The 22,805-nt window shown below is 34.7% G+C and overlaps 3 non-coding genes across 3 annotated transcripts; all 3 read left to right on the top strand.

Moving 5' to 3' along the window:
* The first annotated feature begins 6,284 nt into the window (after positions 1-6,284).
* Trnai-aau (transfer RNA isoleucine (anticodon AAU)) lies at positions 6,285-6,358 on the top strand. The gene has a single exon. It is a non-coding gene; the product is annotated as a tRNA-Ile (tRNA).
* Positions 6,359-10,626: 4,268 nt separating this feature from the next.
* Positions 10,627-10,700, top strand: Trnai-aau (transfer RNA isoleucine (anticodon AAU)). Its single transcript has one exon. It is a non-coding gene; the product is annotated as a tRNA-Ile (tRNA).
* A 10,271-nt stretch (positions 10,701-20,971) lies between these two features.
* Positions 20,972-21,045, top strand: Trnai-aau (transfer RNA isoleucine (anticodon AAU)). Its single transcript has one exon. It is a non-coding gene; the product is annotated as a tRNA-Ile (tRNA).
* Positions 21,046-22,805: the final 1,760 nt, after the last annotated feature.

Raw genomic sequence — 22,805 nt, 5'->3', positions numbered from 1 at the left:
CTAAAATTAAAAACTTATTGCAACTGTGGTCACAGAGATTTTTGACAATACAAGGAAAAGTAACAGTTGTTAATAACTTATTAGTTTCTAGAGTATTGTACATAGTGTCAGTTCAGCCTCTTCCTGATATGATTGCTGATGAATTGAAGCAATTATTTCTCAGATTTATCTGGTCAGGAAAGTCCCATTTGGTTCACTATTATACAATAATTGGTGATAAGCGAAATGGCGGACTACAGTTAACTGATATAAAGATGAAAATGTATGCATTCAGACTAAAATTTTTAAAAAGATACTTTGATGTGAATTGCCATGCTATGTGGAAAAATACCTTTGATCACTTTTTATCTACTGTCCTGAACATGAGGTTGACCAAAGAGTTGTTTCTCATGTCTTTAAATAAGCAACAATTGAATACCCTACCTATATTTTACAGAGAAATGTTTCATGCATGGGAAAAACTTAGAAATAATATCGATACAAATATTGATGCGAGGAATGTTTTTGAACAACCTCTCTTTTTAAATCCTAATATTACATGTGCTGGTAAAACGTTGTTTTTCGCAGAATTTATAGAAGCAGGAATTGTTCGTGTTCAGGATATTACATATGAATTTGTACCTGGAATACTACCTTATAGAGCTATTCAAGAAATGATATACAAATCAAATTCTGAGATCAAAACAGATAAGATAAAAAAAGACTATAATTGCATAATAGAAAGTATACCATTAGGCTGGAGAAATATTGTTGCAACAGAGTCAAAACCCACTGTAACCAATGGGAGAAATAATATGTTTCTCAGAGTTGATACAAAATTATATGACCTCTGCTTATGTACAACACAACTATTTTACAAGCTTTTATGTACGTTGATTTTTCAAGAACCAGCTTCTGTTTCCTTTTGGAGTAAGATATTTAGTTTGGAAAAGCATAAATACTGGAAATTGATACACCTACCTTTCAAGACCCCAGATTGTATAGATTTGGATTACAGAATAATGCACAATCGAATATTTACAAAAGAGAGACTAAAATACTATGGCAAAATTGATAATGACTTATGTCCAGTGTGCCAGTTGGAAACAGAGGATTTATTTCACATGTTTTTGAAATGTCCTGAATTAAGCTCTTTTAAGAATTATATTGTATATATAGTTGAGATTCTTTTTAAAAATTGTAGAGTTGGTGTTCTCAATAGCACTTCTTTTGAACAAATGCTCATGATAGGATATAACAAAGAAACAAAATTAGTAAATAGTTTTTTTTGGAACTACATTCTGAGCATTGCTCGATTGTGCATTTACAAAAGAAGAAACATTATGTCGTTATTAGGGAAACAAATAGACATCGAAAGATTGTTCCAATATTTGACTAGAAAATATATATTATATGCGTATCAACATTACAAAGACAAAAATCAGACTTTGATTACGAAGTATTTTGTAAAAGATAATCCTTTAATGAGAATAGAAGATGATAAACTGTTTATTACATTGTAGAATCATTGTTTTGCACTATAGGATTACAAAATAAAATTTTAGAATCATTGTTCTGTAACATAGCTTAACAAAATAATATTGTAGAATCATTGTTTTGTAATATAGCATTACAAAATACTATTGTAGAACCATTATTTTGTAATATAGCATTACAAACTACTATGTACATACTGACTGTATACTTTTAACTTATATACTGTACAAAGCGTTTTTTAAATAAAGAAAGAAAAAAAAAAAACCGGTTCTGGTCCGATCACCGAAGTTAAGCAACGTCGGGCCCGGTTAGTACTTGGATGGGTGACCGCCTGGGAATACCGGGTGCTGTAGACTCTAATTTTTTTTTTTCTTTTATAACTAAAAACAGTTGAAGTTTTTCTTTCTTTCTTTTATTGTAACTAAATTTACTTTCTTCAATATAAATAATAAATAGAGCAATTTCTCGAAAAAAACAACAAAAAAAAAGAGCGTCGTGCTAATAACGCGAAGGTCGTGGGTTCGATCCCCCCTGTGGCCAATAGTTTTTATTTTCGTTACTATTTTCCTCTCTATTTCTTTATTTACCTTTATCTTCTTCTCCTTCTCTGTCATTTCTATTCTGGAGCAACGAGATGAAGTCTGTACTATTATTTTTTAAAAGTTTAACAATTCAATATCAAAACTTTATGTTCCCAAAATCATGATTCAATATACGTTATATTTGAGATCTAGAGGGTGAAGTGAAAGATCCATAATCAGCTGAAGCACACTTTGGTATGTGTCTTATCTTCGTTATAGCAGTTAGCACGAGGAGTAATTTATAAGTTTACCTTAAACCTAATATAGAAAGCTGTAAGTTAGAACTTTAGGCAAAGATGAAAATAAATAATAAACATATTTTGGGGTATTGCACAATAATCAAGTAAAGGTGTGTTCTCGATGTCTAGATCCGAGCCATCTTATGAAAAGGTGACTGGATTTTGTGTGCTATAAGTGTGGGGAGAAGGGCCATGTAGCTAAGAATTGCAAAAGGCAAAGATTTGACAGTTGTGGAAGTTTTCCTTTATGTGTCAATGGGGGATATGCGACAAATGCCACAAAGTTGCCCAAACATGTACATGTTACAGAGAGGACATTGTGGAAGTGAATCCGCAGGTTGGTGATACTGCGAGGGAGGAACAATCATTGGAGTTACAGCTTGCCGAAGATGATGAAGAAGACGTTGAGAATTAAATACAGGATAATTATAGTGAAGAAAGAGTGGAGGAAACTGTGGGAAGCAGAGTCGTTAAGACCGATCAAGAACTAGAAACGGAGGAAGAACGAAACAACAGGCGTACTGTTAGTGATAGATCGGTGACGGATCCAGGAAGTGATGACAGTAGGATGGTAGTTGAAGTCGCTTTTGAAAGGCAAACGATGTTCAGAGTTTTCAGGTAAACGGAAATGGAAATAACAGTACTGATATAGACACTTTCAAAGTCATACACAGTTGGAGAAGACGGTTTAATCCAGTACCTAGACTGAAAACGAATAGCATGCGTCTCAAATCCATTAAATAATTTCTAGTATTCATGGAAATGATAAAACATGCGACATAATTTAATACTTTAAACACACTAATCATTATAATGGCCTTATATATTGTATCTCTAATTGTAAACGGCATGCTAGATTTGAATAAGCGAAAGTCTGTTTTAGAAATATTTCTAAAAAATAAGAGGCCATATTTTATTATTGCAAGAAGCCTTTTGGGATGATGAGTTTACTGAATGTATCACAGAAAATCAGATTTGTAATGGTGACATATTTGATAGCAATGCCGTCATTAGGAGGGCTGGTGTTGATGTTTTAGTAGTGAGAGAGTTGAAAAATCAAGTGGCACATGAAATGTTTCATAAGGGTAGAATTTTACATTTAAAATAGATCTTAATGAAGAGTGGTTGATTTCATCAGTATTTATGCTCCAAATCTTGTGCGAGTAAGGTATACCTTTTAATGAGATCAAACACACATTTGCATAACAATACTAGCGATAGCACTATCTTGGTTGGTGAGTTCAATAACGCTTTATCTGGAATTGATCGACATAACAAAACCCTAACAGGGCTTTCTAAAATTAGTTATGATAGAAATACAAAACGACACACATTGTCGCATTTAACCTACTCGACACACTATTGACATTCGGTCCCAGACTATTTGGAATCAGGTCACAATTAGTACTTGGAGTTCAGTACCCACCATTGTAGTTCTAGCAGTTTTCGTCTATTTTCAGTACATTTTTTCCTCTCATTTTGGTGGGGGTGGAAGAGTTATATATATGCATTTCTTGTAGGGATTTAAAGGTAATTGTTTATTCTGAAGAATATGAGTTCTAGGTGTGGTTTTCTCTTTGTATTTTGGCGACAGTGACTAGTGTCTTATAAGACTTTGGTGATGGTCCTGAAGTGAAATATGTGTTCTATTTACATGCTGCTCTGTTGACAGGCCAGCCATTCAAACAAATGCAGGTCAACCTTTGACAAGAACTTCACCGTGATATCATCTTTGACGGTATCTTAAATTAACATATGATTGTATTGATTGTCACACAGTGGAAAGGTCAGTATTGAGAAACAAATGTAGTGAATATATAGCAAAATAAATTGTATTCTCTGTCCACGTTGCTGTAAAGGACAAACTGTGCCTCAGCCAACAAAGGCGACACACTATTTGCATCCAGTTCCAGACTGTGCATCTAACTTATTTAGCATTGAACTCTATAACGCAAACCTGGGTATGGTTCCGAAATTTGACTGGATGCACAACATCATTACCACTTCGGTGCGTCAAAATGAACAAATTTGGAAAACTATTAATTTACTTTTCTGTGCAAGATTAGTTTGGAAAATGGGATTATTTGAGTTAGAGGTTATGCGAACTATGATAAATTGAATGTTTATGCTGCCGAGTGGTCTAAAGCGCTGTCCGTCACGGATCACTGCCATCTCACCTCTGTCTGCGTGGGTTCGAGTCTCGGGCTCGGCAAATGTGGATACGTGAGAAAGCTTGCCGGTAGCTTCTCGTGGGTCGGTGGTTCTTTCCGGGGTTTTCCCGGTTCTTCCTCCACCATTAATACTGGCCGACATGTATAGCCTATCTTGTGCTGAAAAATGGCGTTAAACCCTATAACAACAACAACAATATTTATGCTGATTTTCACAAGCCATTGACCATCAAATATATGGTCTGCATATTTTAAAATATTATATTTCATTATTTTGACAACTAAATTTTGTGAGAAAACACATACAAGCCTGGACGTTGTATAATAAGATGTTTTGGCTTTTATAATTGTTTTGTTTTGTGCTTTTATAATCTAAATAAGAACGGTTGTCGTGAACACACCATTTCTTGACACTACAATACATTGGAGACATCTAGTAGCTGAAGAAGGCGTGAGCTGTCCATATATTCCTTTTTATTTGGTCTTCACCCTTGATGCGTTACAGTATGACAGTGGAGATCTGATTTTAATCATGCTGAGTTAGGCTTGTCTCTTTTTCTTTCTTGACGATAAATTTACTCTTACTATTATTATTAATATTATCATTATTAAAACTGCTAGGAGTAGCAGTAGTTCATATGTTAGTTCCAGTAGTAGGTAATTATTTACTGGTCAATTTGAATCGATCAGGGCTTTAGGGCGGGATGCTTGATAGTAAATATGCTAGAGCTGAATTTGCATCAGATAACTACTGAAAGCGTAGTCAACATGATAAAACCTTGCCTATTAGCTTCGTGATCTGTAGATTTCCCACCATGAGGCACACTAGTTTCTGGATACTGTAGGCATGTCTACTTCATTTGTTTCATAATTATCATCATGGTTGCCTGTCGTTTCGCCAAATATTACAGATTGCTTAGCGATTGCTGCTGTTATATTTCTTATCACGTTATACTTTATAGTGTGTTCTAAGTAAAAATGAACTTGATGAACTTTGGTAAATTATTATTTTAACTTACCATACTGACAATGTTCATTTCCCAATCAATTGGTAATAAGAATGCACATTCATAGAAATCAGTATAGAGTATAGCAACTGTTTAACCTCAACAATTTTTGCTGAAATCATATTGTTAAACTGTATATTGAAGTGTCCAAGAGGATAGTAAGATATATTTTTTTTTGAATTTCCGAATTATACATTTTACATTGCTTCAATAGATTTTACAATGATAACACACACGTTGACCATGCGAAGTCCCTGGTTTCGATCGCCCCTTTGGCCATAGTTATTTTATTTTTTCATTCGTATCTTTCATTTCATTTCTGCAGCACAAATTTCAATTTCCATTTGTAAAGGCACAAAATCTGTACCTAGTTATCTCCTAAAACTATATTATTCAATTCTAAAAGCTGCGTTAGTCTGCTACCCAAAACCTGATTGAGTGGACCATGTAAGATATATATGAGACCTGCAAGTGGAAGTGAGACATCCACGACTAACCAAGAGCCACCTTGGTATGCGTCTTATCTTCGTTCTCTCAAAAAGCTCGAGGAGTAATTTATGACTTTACTTAAAACAACACGCAGTGTGTTAACGTTAGCACATTCGGCAATTATGAAAAGACCAATATTTGTTATAATATGGGAGTTATGCATTTTACATTATTTCCATATATTTTATACTATTAACATACACGTTGGCAATGCTTTTACGTACCCTAATTGTGTGGTTCCTTTTGCTAATCATTCATTGTGTGAAAGTATGTACTCCATCTGTATTTCTAGATTGTGTAGGAGGATTTTGATTAGCAAGTGGCCGCATAGCTCAGTTGGTTAGAGCGTCGTGCTAATAACGCGAAGGTCGTGGGTTCGATCCCCCCTGTGGCCAATAGTTTTTATTTTCGTTACTATTTTCCTCTCTATTTCTTTATTTACCTTTATCTTCTTCTCCTTCTCTGTCATTTCTATTCTGGAGCAACGAGATGAAGTCTGTACTATTATTTTTTAAAAGTTTAACAATTCAATATCAAAACTTTATGTTCCCAAAATCATGATTCAATATACGTTATATTTGAGATCTAGAGGGTGAAGTGAAAGATCCATAATCAGCTGAAGCACACTTTGGTATGTGTCTTATCTTCGTTATAGCAGTTAGCACGAGGAGTAATTTATAAGTTTACCTTAAACCTAATATAGAAAGCTGTAAGTTAGAACTTTAGGCAAAGATGAAAATAAATAATAAACATATTTTGGGGTATTGCACAATAATCAAGTAAAGGTGTGTTCTCGATGTCTAGATCCGAGCCATCTTATGAAAAGGTGACTGGATTTTGTGTGCTATAAGTGTGGGGAGAAGGGCCATGTAGCTAAGAATTGCAAAAGGCAAAGATTTGACAGTTGTGGAAGTTTTCCTTTATGTGTCAATGGGGGATATGCGACAAATCCCACAAAGATGCCCAAACATGTACATGTTACAGAGAGGACATTGTGGAAGTGAATCCGCAGGTTGGTGATACTGCGAGGGAGGAACAATCATTGGAGTTACAGCTTGCCGAAGATGATGAAGAAGACGTTGAGAATTAAATACAGGATAATTATAGTGAAGAAAGAGTGGAGGAAACTGTGGGAAGCAGAGTCGTTAAGACCGATCAAGAACTAGAAACGGAGGAAGAACGAAACAATAGGCGTACTGTTCGTGATAGATCGGTGACGGATCCAGGAAGTGATGACAGTAGGATGGTAGTTGAAGTCGCTTTTGAAAGGCAAACGATGTTCAGAGTTTTCAGGTAAACGGAAATGGAAATAACAGTACTGATATAGACACTTTCAAAGTCATACACAGTTGGAGAAGACGGTTTAATCCAGTACCTAGACTGAAAACGAATAGCATGCGTCTCAAATCCATTAAATAATTTCTAGTATTCATGGAAATGATAAAACATGCGACATAATTTAATACTTTAAACACACTAATCATTATAATGGCCTTATATATTGTATCTCTAATTGTAAACGGCATGCTAGATTTGAATAAGCGAAAGTCTGTTTTAGAAATATTTCTAAAAAATAAGAGGCCATATTTTATTATTGCAAGAAGCCTTTTGGGATGATGAGTTTACTGAATGTATCACAGAAAATGAGATTTGTAATGGTGACATATTTGATAGCAATGCCGTCATTAGGAGGGCTGGTGTTGATGTTTTAGTAGTGAGAGAGTTGAAAAATCAAGTGGCACATGAAATGTTTCATAAGGGTAGAATTTTATATTTAAAATAGATCTTGATGAAGAGTGGTTGATTTCATCAATATTTATGCTACAAATCTTGTGCGAGTAAGGTATACCTTTTAATGAGATCAAACACATATTTGCATAACAATACTAGCGATAGCACTATCTTGGTTGGTGAGTTCAATAACGCTTTATCTAGAATTGATCGATATAACAAAACCCTAACAGGGCTTTCTAAAATTAGTTATGATAGAAATACAAAACGACACACATTGTCGCATTTAACCTACTCGACACACTATTGACATTCGGTCCCAGACTATTTGGAATCAGGTCACAATTAGTACTTGGAGTTCAGTACCCACCATTGTAGTTCTAGCAGTTTTCGTCTATTTTCAGTACATTTTTTCCTCTCATTTTGGTGGGGATAGAAGAGTTATATATATGCATTTCTTGTAGGGATTTAAAGGTAATTGTTTATTCTGAAGAATATGAGTTCTAGGTGTGGTTTTCTCTTTGTATTTTGGCGACAGTGACTAGTGTCTTATAAGACTTTGGTGATGGTCCTGAAGCGAAATATGTGTTCTATTTACATGCTGCTCTGTTGACAGGCCAGCCATTCAAACAAATGCAGGTCAACCTTTGACAAGAACTTCACCGTGATATCATCTTTGACGGTATCTTAAATTAACATACGATTGTATTGATTGTCACACAGTGGAAAGGTCAGTATTGAGAAACAAATGTAGTGAAAATATAGCAAAATAAATTGTATTCTATGTCCACGTTGCTGTAAAGGACAAACTGTGCCTCAGCCAACAAAGGCGACACACTATTTGCATCCAATTCCAGACTGTGCATCTAACTTATTTAGCACTGAACTCTATAACGCAAACCTCGGTATGGTTCCGAACTTTGACTGGATGCACAACATCATTACCACTTCGGTGCGTCAAAATGAACAAATTTGGAAAACTATTAACTTACTTTTCTGTGCAAGATTAGTTTGGAAAATGGGATTATTTGAGTTAGAGGTTATGCGAACTATGATAAATTGAATGTTTATGCTGCCGAGTGGTCTAAAGCGCTGTCCGTCACGGATCACTGCCATCTCACCTCTGTCTGCGTGGGTTCGAGTCTCGGGCTCGGCAAATGTGGATACGTGAGAAAGCTTGCCGGTAGCTTCTCGTGGGTCGGTGGTTCTTTCCGGGGTTTTCCCGGTTCTTCCTCCACCATTAATACTGGCCGACATGTATAGCCTATCTTGTGCTGAAAAATGGCGTTAGACGCTATAACAACAACAACAATATTTATGCTGATTTTCACAAGCCATTGACCATCAAATATATGGTCTGCATATTTTAAAATATTATATTTCATTATTTTGAGGACTACATTTTGTGAGAAAACACATACAAGCCTGGACGTTGTATACTGAGATGTTTTGGCTTTTATAATTCTTTTGCTTTGTGCTTTTATAATCTAAATAAGAACGGTTGTCGTGAACACACCATTTCTTGACACTACAATACATTGGAGACATCTAGTAGCTGAAGAAGGCGTGAGCTGTCCATATATTCCTTTTTATTTGGTCTTCACCCTTGATGCGTTACAGTATGACAGTGGAGATCTGATTTTAATCATGCTGAGTTAGGCTTGTCTCTTTTTCTTTCTTGACGATAAATTTACTCTTACTATTATTATTAATATTATCATTATTAAAACTGCTAGGAGTAGCAGTAGTTCATATGTTAGTTCCAGTAGTAGGTAATTATTTACTGGTCAATTTGAATCGATCAGGGCTTTAGGGCGGGATGCTTGATAGTAAATATGCTAGAGCTGAATTTGCATCAGATAACTCCTGAAAGCGTAGTCAACATGATAAAACCTTGCCTATTAGCTTCGTGATCTGTAGATTTCCCACCATGAGGCACACTAGTTTCTGGATACTGTAGGCATGTCTACTTCATTTGTTTCATAATTATCATCATGGTTGCCTGTCGTTTCGCCAAATATTACAGATTGCTTAGCGATTGCTGCTGTTATATTTCTTATCACGTTATACTTTATAGTGTGTTCTAAGTAAAAATGAACTTGATGAACTTTGGTAAATTATTATTTTAACTTACCATACTGACAATGTTCATTTCCCAATCAATTGGTAATAAGAATGCACATTCATAGAAATCAGTATAGAGCATAGCAACTGTTTAACCTCAACAATTTTTGCTGAAATCATATTGTCAAACTGTATATTGAAGTGTCCAAGAGGATAGTAAGATATATTTTTTTTGTAATTTCCGAATTATACATTTTACATTGCTTCAACAGATTTTACAATGATAACACACACGTTGACCATGCGAAGTCCCTGGTTTCAATCGCCCTTTTGGCCATACTTATTTTATTTTCTCATACGTCTCTTTCATTTCTATTCTGCAGCACAAATTTCAATTTCCATTTGTAAAGGCACAAAATCTGTACCTAGTTATCTCCTAAAACTATATTATTCAATTCTAAAAGCTGCGTTAGTCTGCTACCCAAAACCTGATTCAGTGGACCATGTAAGATATATATGAGACCTGCAAGTGGAAGTGAGACATCCACGACTAACCAAGAGCCACCTTGGTATGCGTCTTATCTTCGTTCTCTCAAAAAGCTCGAGGAGTAATTTATGACTTTACTTAAAACAACATGCAGTGTGTTAACGTTAGCACATTCGGCAATTATGAAAAGACCAATATTTGTTATAATATGGGAGTTATGCATTTTACATTATTTCCATATATTTTATACTATTAACATACACGTTGGCAATGCTTTTACGTACCCTAATTGTGTGGTTCCTTTTGCTAATCATTCATTGTGTGAAAGTATGTACTCCATCTGTATTTCTAGATTGTGTAGGAGGATTTTGATTAGCAAGTGGCCGCATAGCTCAGTTGGTTAGAACGTCGTGCTAATAACGCGAAGGTCGTGGGTTCGATCCCCCCTGTGGCCAATAGTTTTTATTTTCGTTACTATTTTCCTCTCTATTTCTTTATTTACCTTTATCTTCTTCTCCTTCTCTGTCATTTCTATTCTGGAGCAACGAGTTGAAGTCTGTACTATTATTTTTTAAAAGTTTAACAATTCAATGGGACTTCCGGTTATGACATCAGAAGGAAAACACGTTTGATGATCGCTCCGTGAATTTTCAAGTTTTTTTCCTTTAATAGACATTTTTGCTGTTTTAATTTGTTACAGGTACGTTGATAAGATTTGTGTGATCGCATTCATATATAAGTGAGATATATTTTGAGTGTGTGGATAACTTTATCCACCACACAATATATTATTTTCTGTGACAATGAATACAAAGCCTGGTCGTGCTGCACGTGCAGCACAAGGAGCTGACTCACACTCTAATGACACCAGTGGAATAGCTAACAATAAGAATGGCATGTCGAGTAACATTGATAGACAGACAGGAGCTTCTCGTCGTTTTGGGAAAGAATGTACCGTGGTGATTGATGTAAAGGATGTGAAGAAAATAAAGGCAAGTGATATTGTTAGAAGTGTAGAAGAATTAACCGGAGATATGTCGGTCTATGCAGTTGTGCCCAAAGGTGCAAATTTGTATGAGGTCACACTACCGAGCAAGGAAGTAGCATATAATACCTTGTGTGGAATTGATATTGGAAGTGAACACTTTGATTGTACTCTATTATATTCAGACACTATTATAGTGTCAATTCTTCATTTACCAGCATACATCAATGATGATGATATAAGTATGAAGCTCGGTGAATACGGAGTAGAACTTCTTTCTCCCATTCAACGCAGATATTATCCTGGAACTAGTGTGGCTGATGGGACTCGTTATGTCAAATGTAAATTTCCACAGCAGGTAAAATCCTTGCCTTACAGTCTGAAATTTCAGACTGTTAATGGTCAATAATACTTTAGAGTATTACATGATAATCAAGTTAAGGTATGTTCTAGATGTCTAGATCCGGGACATGTTATAAAAGACTGCCCTGATTTTGTATGCTACAAGTGTGGGGAGCAAGGCCATGTAGCAAAAAACTGCACAAGGCAAAGATGTGATAGTTGTGGAAGTTTTCCTCTTATGTGTACATGCAGGATATGCGACAAATGCCACAAAGAGGCGCAAACATGTATGTGTTACAGGGAGGCCATTGCAGGCATTCATTCGCAAGTTGATGATGATACGAGGGAAGACATATTGGAGTTACCGAGTGACGAAGATGATAAAGAAGAAATTGAGAATGAAAAAAAAGATAATGAGAGTGGAGAAAGTGGGGAAGAAAAAGAAAGAAGTGGAGTTGATATGACCAATGTAGAAATAGAGGAAGTAAACAACAATCATACAATTGGAGATGGATCGGGGACAGATTCAGATGATGACAGGAAGATGGCTGCAGACGTTGTTGAAAGATCAAACGAATCACGTACATGTCAAGAAAACGGTACTAATATCGAAAATTTCAAAGTAGTACAAAGGAGAAGGAGAAGGTTTAATCCAGTACCTAACATGAAATTGAATAACATGCGACGAACACCTATTAAGAAATGATCAAACACTCAACATTTTTTAATACTTTCAATACACTCATCATAATCATGGCTTTAAATATTGTATCTCTAAATGTAAATGGCTTGCGTAATTTGAATAAACTAAAGTCTGTTTTAGAAATATTTAAAGAGAAAAGAGGCCATATTTTATTATTGCAAGAAACCTTTTGGGATGATGAGTTTGTTGAAAGTGTTAGAGAAAATGAGATTTGGAATGGTGACATATTTTATAGTAATGCAGACAATAGGAGGGCAGGTGTTGCTGTTTTAGTAGTGAGAGAATTGAGAAATCAGGTGACACAAGAAATTATTGAAAAGGGTAGGATTTTACATCTTAAAATAGCTATTGATGATAAAGTGATTGATTTAATCAATATTTATGCTCCAAATGTTGTGAAGGAAAGGTTTAACTTTTTCATGAAGCTAAATACATATTTACATAACAGTACTAGTGATAGCACTATCCTGGCTGGTGATTTTAATACAACTTTAGCAGGTATTGATCGACATAACAAAGCCTTACATATTGATGATGTAGCAGTGCGTGAACTTTATAAAATTATTCATGATAGGAGTATTACCGATTTATGGAGATCACGAAATCCTAGTACTCGTAGTTTCTCCAGAAAACAAGTTGTACTAGGCGAAATGAAGCAGAGTAGAATAGATTATTTTTTGATTTCCTCAAAATTGCATTCCAATGTGCAAAATATTTATTATGCAGATACATCCTTTAGTGATCATTCTTTTGTATACCTTAAACTAAATACCTGCAAAGTGGAAACAGGGCCCGGATTATGGATACTAAACAACAATGTTCTTTTTGAGGAAAAATATGTACAAAGAGTGAAATCAATTCTTACCGAAGGAAAAACTGACGAAATGTATTTCAGGGAACCACTCATTTGGTGGGATAATGTAAAATACAAAATTAAAAAATTTTCCCAAGTATACTGTACAAGAAGAAATAAGGAAAGATTACAAGAATACTTTACATTGCAAAATAAATTAAAATCATTTTCAGAAAAAGTCGCAAATAAAGAATCATATGACCTTAACAAATATGAAGAACTAAAACATCAGCTAAGTGACTATGAAACTGATTTTTGTCGGGGTGCTATTTTGAGATCTAAGGCGAAATGGGCAATTGAAAGCGATAGAAATACTAAATACTTTCTAAATCTTGAGAAATATCGACACAACAAAAATGTAATCAATGAATTGATTGATGATGATGGTGTAATTATTTCAAATACAAGCGGGATCTTAGATGAAATACATCAGTTTTATAGTCATTTATATTCTTCGGTAACTGTTGATGATAATTGTACTGATTCACTTTTAAATTTTGTAAACTGTTCTGTATCTGATGAGGATAAAGATATGTGTGATGCCATAATAACAGTTGATGAAATACATACAGCTATAAAAGGGATGGCTAAAAATAAAAGCCCCGGCCCGGACGGATTGACAGTAGAGTGGTATTGTAAATTTTATGATTGTATATATGATATTCTGTTGCACATCTTTCAGAGTGTTAAGAATGACAATATTATGTCGAGATCAATGAGATTTGGGGTTATATCACTTATTTATAAAAATAAGGGGGATAATAGAAGATTGCAAAATTGGCGTCCTATCAGTTTACTTAATGTAGATTATAAAATTTTGGCAAGGATTTTGTCTACACGTTTAAAAATGGTATTACCCAAAATTATTTCTCAAACTCAGACATGTTGTATAGTTGGGAGAGATATTGCTGATACTATAGTCACTGTAAGAGATATTATAGATATGGTTGAGAGAGACAATCTTGAGGGATATATCTTAAAAATTGATCAAGAAAAAGCGTTTGACAGAGTTTGCCACTCATATCTGATTTCTGTTTTACGAAAGTTCGGTTTTGGTGACAATTTTATTCAGTGGATAAAGATATTTTATAATGAAATTAAAAGTAGTGTTAAATGCAATGGTCATCTAACGAAACCCTTTTTAATTAAAAATTCAGTCAGACAAGGTTGTCCTATATCAGCAATGTTATATGTATTAGCAGCAGAACCCTTAGGACTCGCTATCAAAGCAAATTCCACTATCAAAGGTATTCCACTCCCACTGTCTAGTAATACAAGTAAAGTTTTTCAACATGCAGATGATACAACCTTGACATTAGCGGACACACAATCCATTAATCAATCTTTTAATGTACTTGACTTGTATTGTAAAGGATCTGGTGCAAAGGTGAACAAGGAAAAGACAGAACTTCTGTGTATTGGATCTGGTAAACTTACTGATGATTATTGCAAACAATTACAAATTCAAATGTGTGATCAAGTCATCTTAATTTTGGGAGCTTATGTTGGAAAATGTGCAAAGTTATGTGAGCAACTGAACTGGAATGATAGATTGTCTAAAATTAAAAACTTATTGCAACTGTGGTCACAGAGATTTTTGACAATACAAGGAAAAGTAACAGTTGTTAATAACTTATTAGTTTCTAGAGTATTGTACATAGTGTCAGTTCAGCCTCTTCCTGATATGATTGCTGATGAATTGAAGCAATTATTTCTCAGATTTATCTGGTCAGGAAAGTCCCATTTGGTTCACTATTATACAATAATTGGTGATAAGCGAAATGGCGGACTACAGTTAACTGATATAAAGATGAAAATGTATGCATTCAGACTAAAATTTTTAAAAAGATACTTTGATGTGAATTGCCATGCTATGTGGAAAAATACCTTTGATCACTTTTTATCTACTGTCCTGAACATGAGGTTGACCAAAGAGTTGTTTCTCATGTCTTTAAATAAGCAACAATTGAATACCCTACCTATATTTTACAGAGAAATGTTTCATGCATGGGAAAAACTTAGAAATAATATCGATACAAATATTGATGTGAGGAATGTTTTTGAACAACCTCTCTTTTTAAATCCTAATATTACATGTGCTGGTAAAACGTTGTTTTTCGCAGAATTTATAGAAGCAGGAATTGTTCGTGTTCAGGATATTACATATGAATTTGTACCTGGAATACTACCTTATAGAGCTATTCAAGAAATGATATACAAATCAAATTCTGAGATCAAAACAGATAAGATAAAAAAAGACTATAATTGCATAATAGAAAGTATACCATTAGGCTGGAGAAATATTGTTGCAACAGAGTCAAAACCCACTGTAACCAATGGGAGAAATAATATGTTTCTCAGAGTTGATACAAAATTATATGACCTCTGCTTATGTACAACACAACTATTTTACAAGCTTTTATGTACGTTGATTTTTCAAGAACCAGCTTCTGTTTCCTTTTGGAGTAAGATATTTAGTTTGGAAAAGCATAAATACTGGAAATTGATACACCTACCTTTCAAGACCCCAGATTGTATAGATTTGGATTACAGAATAATGCACAATCGAATATTTACAAAAGAGAGACTAAAATACTATGGCAAAATTGATAATGACTTATGTCCAGTGTGCCAGTTGGAAACAGAGGATTTATTTCACATGTTTTTGAAATGTCCTGAATTAAGCTCTTTTAAGAATTATATTGTATATATAGTTGAGATTCTTTTTAAAAATTGTAGAGTTGGTGTTCTCAATAGCACTTCTTTTGAACAAATGCTCATGATAGGATATAACAAAGAAACAAAATTAGTAAATAGTTTTTTTTTGAACTACATTCTGAGCATTGCTCGATTGTGCATTTACAAAAGAAGAAACATTATGTCGTTATTAGGGAAACAAATAGACATCGAAAGATTGTTCCAATATTTGACTAGAAAATATATATTATATGCGTATCAACATTACAAAGACAAAAATCAGACTTTGGTTACGAAGTATTTTGTAAAAGATAATCCTTTAATGAGAATAGAAGAGGATAAACTGTTTATTACATTGTAGAATCATTGTTTTGCACTATAGGATTACAAAATAAAATTTTAGAATCATTGTTCTGTAACATAGCTTAACAAAATAATATTGTAGAATCATTGTTTTGTAATATAGCATTACAAAATACTATTGTAGAACCATTATTTTGTAATATAGCATTACAAACTACTATGTACATACTGACTGTATACTTTTAACTTATATACTGTACAAAGCGTTTTTTAAATAAAGAAAGAAAAAAAAAAAAAACCGGTTCTCGTCCGATCACCGAAGTTAAGCAACGTCGGGCCCGGTTAGTACTTGGATGGGTGACCGCCTGGGAATACCGTGTGCTGTAGACTCTAATTTTTTTTTTTTCTTTTATAACTAAAAACAGTTGAAGTTTTTCTTTCTTTCTTTTATTGTAACTAAATTTACATTCTTCAATATAAATAATAAATAGAGCAATTTTCTCGAAAAAAAAAAAAAAAAAAAGAGCGTCGTGCTAATAACGCGAAGGTCGTGGGTTCGATCCCCCCTGTGGCCAATAGTTTTTATTTTCGTTACTATTTTCCTCTCTATTTCTTTATTTACCTTTATCTTCTTCTCCTTCTCTGTCATTTCTATTCTGGAGCAACGAAATGAAGTCTGTACTATTATTTTTTAAAAGTTTAACAATTCAATATCAAAACTTTATGTTCCCAAAATCATGATTCAATATACGTTATATTTGAGATCTAGAGGGTGAAGTGAAAGATCCATAATCAGCTGAAGCACACTTTGGTATGTGTCTTATCTTCGTTATAGCAGTTAGCACGAGGAGTAATTTATAAGTTTACCTTAAACCTAATATAGAAAGCTGTAAGTTAGAACTTTAGGCAAAGATGAAAATAAATAATAAACATATTTTGGGGTATTGCACAATAATCAAGTAAAGGTGTGTTCTCGATGTCTAGATCCGAGCCATCTTATGAAAAGGTGACTGGATTTTGTGTGCTATAAATGTGGGGAGAAGGGCCATGTAGCTAAGAATTGCAAAAGGCAAAGATTTGACAGTTGTGGAAGTTTTCCTTTATGTGTCAATGGGGGATATGCGACAAATGCCACAAAGATGCCCAAACATGTACATGTTACAGAGAGGACATTGTGGAAGTGAATCCGCAGGTTGGTGATACTGCGAGGGAGGAACAATCATTGGAGTTACAGCTTGCCGAAGATGATGAAGAAGACGTTGAGAATTAAATACAGGATAATTATAGTGAAGAAAGAGTGGAGGAAACTGTGGGAAGCAGAGTCGTTAAGACCGATCAAGAACTAGAAACGGAGGAAGAACGAAACAACAGGCGTACTGTTAGTGATAGATCGGTGACGGATCCAGGAAGTGATGACAGTAGGATGGTAGTTGAAGTCGCTTTTGAAAGGCAAACGATGTTCAGAGTTTTCAGGTAAACGGAAATGGAAATAACAGTACTGATATAGACACTTTCAAAGTCATACACAGTTGGAGAAGACGGTTTAATCCAGTACCTAGACTGAAAACGAATAGCATGCGTCTCAAATCCATTAAATAATTTCTAGTATTCATGGAAATGATAAAACATGCGACATAATTTAATACTTTAAACACACTAATCATTATAATGGCCTTATATATTGTATCTCTAATTGTAAACGGCATGCTAGATTTGAATAATTGAAAGTCTGTTTTAGAAATATTTCTAAAAAATAAGAGGCCATATTTTATTATTGCAAGAAGCCTTTTGGGATGATGAGTTTACTGAATGTATCACAGAAAATGAGATTTGTAATGGTGACATATTTGATAGCAATGCCGTCATTAGGAGGGCTGGTGTTGATGTTTTAGTAGTGAGAGAGTTGAAAAATCAAGTGGCACATGAAATGTTTCATAAGGGTAGAATTTTACATTTAAAATAGATCTTAATGAAGAGTGGTTGATTTCATCAATATTTATGCTACAAATCTTGTGCGAGTAAGGTATACCTTTTAATGAGATCAAACACACATTTGCATAACAATACTAGCGATAGCACTATCTTGGTTGGTGAGTTCAATAACGCTTTATCTGGAATTGATCGACATAACAAAACCCTAACAGGGCTTTCTAAAATTAGTTATGATAGAAATACAAAACGACACACATTGTCGCATTTAACCTACTCGACACACTATTGACATTCGGTCCCAGACTATTTGGAATCAGGTCACAATTAGTACTTCGAGTTCAGTACCCACCATTGTAGTTCTAGCAGTTTTCGTCTATTTTCAGTACATTTTTTCCTCTCATTTTGGTGGGGATAGAAGAGTTATATATATGCATTTCTTGTAGGGATTTAAAGGTAATTGTTTATTCTGAAGAATATGAGTTCTAGGTGTGGTTTTCTCTTTGTATTTTGGCGACAGTGACTAGTGTCTTATAAGACTTTGGTGATGGTCCTGAAGTGAAATATGTGTTCTATTTACATGCTGCTCTGTTGACAGGCCAGCCATTCAAACAAATGCAGGTCAACCTTTGACAAGAACTTCACCGTGATATCATCTTTGACGGTATCTTAAATTAACATATGATTGTATTGATTGTCACACAGTGGAAAGGTCAGTATTGAGAAACAAATGTAGTGAATATATAGCAAAATAAATTGTATTCTCTGTCCACGTTGCTGTAAAGGACAAACTGTGCCTCAGCCAACAAAGGCGACACACTATTTGCATCCAGTTCCAGACTGTGCATCTAACTTATTTAGCATTGAACTCTATAACGCAAACCTGGGTATGGTTCCGAAATTTGACTGGATGCACAACATCATTACCACTTCGGTGCGTCAAAATGAACAAATTTGGAAAACTATTAACTTACTTTTCTGTGCAAGATTAGTTTGGAAAATGGGATTATTTGAGTTAGAGGTTATGCGAACTATGATAAATTGAATGTTTATGCTGCCGAGTGGTCTAAAGCGCTGTCCGTCACGGATCACTGCCATCTCACCTCTGTCTGCGTGGGTTCGAGTCTCGGGCTCGGCAAATGTGGATACGTGAGAAAGCTTGCCGGTAGCTTCTCGTGGGTTGGTGGTTCTTTCCGGGGTTTTCCCGGTTCTTCCTCCACCATTAATACTGGCCGACATGTATAGCCTATCTTGTGCTGAAAAATGGCGTTAAACCCTATAACAACAACAACAATATTTATGCTGATTTTCACAAGCCATTGACCATCAAATATATGGTCTGCATATTTTAAAATATTATATTTCATTATTTTGACAACTAAATTTTGTGAGAAAACACATACAAGCCTGGACGTTGTATAATAAGATGTTTTGGCTTTTATAATTGTTTTGTTTTGTGCTTTTATAATCTAAATAAGAACGGTTGTCGTGAACACACCATTTCTTGACACTACAATACATTGGAGACATCTAGTAGCTGAAGAAGGCGTGAGCTGTCCATATATTCCTTTTTATTTGGTCTTCACCCTTGATGCGTTACAGTATGACAGTGGAGATCTGATTTTAATCATGCTGAGTTAGGCTTGTCTCTTTTTCTTTCTTGACGATAAATTTACTCTTACTATTATTATTAATATTATCATTATTAAAACTGCTAGGAGTAGCAGTAGTTCATATGTTAGTTCCAGTAGTAGGTAATTATTTGCTGGTCAATTTGAATCGATCAGGGCTTTAGGGCGGGATGCTTGATAGTAAATATGCTAGAGCTGAATTTGCATCAGATAACTACTGAAAGCGTAGTCAACATGATAAAACCTTGCCTATTAGCTTCGTGATCTGTAGATTTCCCACCATGAGGCACACTAGTTTCTGGATACTGTAGGCATGTCTACTTCATTTGTTTCATAATTATCATCATGGTTGTCTGTCGTTTCGCCAAATATTACAGATTGCTTAGCGATTGCTGCTGTTATATTTCTTATCACGTTATACTTTATAGTGTGTTCTAAGTAAAAATGAACTTGATGAACTTTGGTAAATTATTATTTTAACTTACCATACTGACAATGTTCATTTCCCAATCAATTGGTAATAAGAATGCACATTCATAGAAATCAGTATAGAGCATAGCAACTGTTTAACCTCAACAATTTTTGCTGAAATCATATTGTCAAACTGTATATTGAAGTGTCCAAGAGGATAGTAAGATATATTTTTTTTGTAATTTCCGAATTATACATTTTACATTGCTTCAACAGATTTTACAATGATAACACACACGTTGACCATGCGAAGTCCCTGGTTTCAATCGCCCTTTTGGCCATACTTATTTTATTTTCTCATACGTCTCTTTCATTTCTATTCTGCAGCACAAATTTCAATTTCCATTTGTAAAGGCACAAAATCTGTACCTAGTTATCTCCTAAAACTATATTATTCAATTCTAAAAGCTGCGTTAGTCTGCTACCCAAAACCTGATTCAGTGGACCTTCTAAGATATATATGAGACCTGCAAGTGGAAGTGAGACATCCACGACTAACCAAGAGCCACCTTGGTATGCGTCTTATCTTCGTTCTCTCAAAAAGCTCGAGGAGTAATTTATGACTTTACTTAAAACAACATGCAGTGTGTTAACGTTAGCACATTCGGCAATTATGAAAAGACCAATATTTGTTATAATATGGGAGTTATGCATTTTACATTATTTCCATATATTTTATACTATTAACATACACGTTGGCAATGCTTTTACGTACCCTAATTGTGTGGTTCCTTTTGCTAATCATTCATTGTGTGAAAGTATGTACTCCATCTGTATTTCTAGATTGTGTAGGAGGATTTTGATTAGCAAGTGGCCGCATAGCTCAGTTGGTTAGAACGTCGTGCTAATAACGCGAAGGTCGTGGGTTCGATCCCCCCTGTGGCCAATAGTTTTTATTTTCGTTACTATTTTCCTCTCTATTTCTTTATTTACCTTTATCTCCTTCTCCTTCTCTGTCATTTCTATTCTGGAGCAACGAGTTGAAGTCTGTACTATTATTTTTTAAAAGTTTAACAATTCAATATCAAAACTTTATGTTCCCAAAATCATGATTCAATATACGTTATATTTGAGATCTAGAGGGTGAAGTGAAAGATCCATAATCAGCTGAAGCACACTTTGGTATGTGTCTTATCTTCGTTATAGCAGTTAGCACGAGGAGTAATTTATAAGTTTACCTTAAACCTAATATAGAAAGCTGTAAGTTAGAACTTTAGGCAAAGATGAAAATAAATAATAAACATATTTTGGGGTATTGCACAATAATCAAGTAAAGGTGTGTTCTCGATGTCTAGATCCGAGATATCTTATGAAAAGGTGACTGGATTTTGTGTGCTATAAGTGTGGGGAGAAGGGCCATGTAGCTAAGAATTGCAAAAGGCAAAGATTTGACAGTTGTGGAAGTTTTCCTTTATGTGTCAATGGGGGATATGCGACAAATGCCACAAAGATGCCCAAACATGTACATGTTACAGAGAGGACATTGTGGAAGTGAATCCGCAGGTTGGTGATACTGCGAGGGAGGAACAATCATTGGAGTTACAGCTTGCCGAAGATGATGAAGAAGACGTTGAGAATTAAATACAGGATAATTATAGTGAAGAAAGAGTGGAGGAAACTGTGGGAAGCAGAGTCGTTAAGACCGATCAAGAACTAGAAACGGAGGAAGAACGAAACAACAGGCGTACTGTTAGTGATAGATCGGTGACGGATCCAGGAAGTGATGACAGTAGGATGGTAGTTTGAAGTCGCTTTTGAAAGGCAAACGATGTTCAGAGTTTTCAGGTAAACGGAAATGGAAATAACAGTACTGATATAGACACTTTCAAAGTCATACACAGTTGGAGAAGACGGTTTAATCCAGTACCTAGACTGAAAACGAATAGCATGCGTCTCAAATCCATTAAATAATTTCTAGTATTCATGGAAATGATAAAACATGCGACATAATTTAATACTTTAAACACACTAATCATTATAATGGCCTTATATATTGTATCTCTAACAGTAAACGGCATGCTAGATTTGAATAAGCGAAAGTCTGTTTTAGAAATATTTCTAAAAAATAAGAGGCCATATTTTATTATTGCAAGAAGCCTTTTGGGATGATGAGTTTATTGAATGTATCACAGAAAATGAGATTTGTAATGGTGACATATTTGATAGCAATGCCGTCATTAGGAGGGCTGGTGTTGATGTTTTAGTAGTGAGAGAGTTGAAAAATCAAGTGGCACATGAAATGTTTCATAAGGGTAGAATTTTACATTTAAAATAGATCTTAATGAAGAGTGGTTGATTTCATCAATATTTATGCTACAAATCTTGTGCGAGTAAGGTATACCTTTTAATGAGATCAAACACATATTTGCATAACAATACTAGCGATAGCACTATCTTGGTTGGTGAGTTCAATAACGCTTTATCTGGAATTGATCGACATAACAAAACCCTAACAGGGCTTTCTAAAATTAGTTATGATAGAAATACAAAACGACACACATTGTCGCATTTAACCTACTCGACACACTATTGACATTCGGTCCCAGACTATTTGGAATCAGGTCACAATTAGTACTTGGAGTTCAGTACCCCCCATTGTAGTTCTAGCTGTTTTCGTCTATTTTCAGTACATTTTTTCCTCTCATT

The sequence above is a fragment of the Sinohyriopsis cumingii genome, unplaced genomic scaffold (assembly GCF_028554795.1).
Source record: "Sinohyriopsis cumingii isolate HCF-2022 unplaced genomic scaffold, ASM2855479v2 utg003265l, whole genome shotgun sequence".
In the NCBI taxonomy this organism is placed as follows: Eukaryota; Metazoa; Mollusca; class Bivalvia; order Unionida; family Unionidae; genus Sinohyriopsis; species Sinohyriopsis cumingii.
Note: the sequence above shows the minus strand (reverse complement) of the source record. Positions and strands in the feature narration are given on the sequence as shown.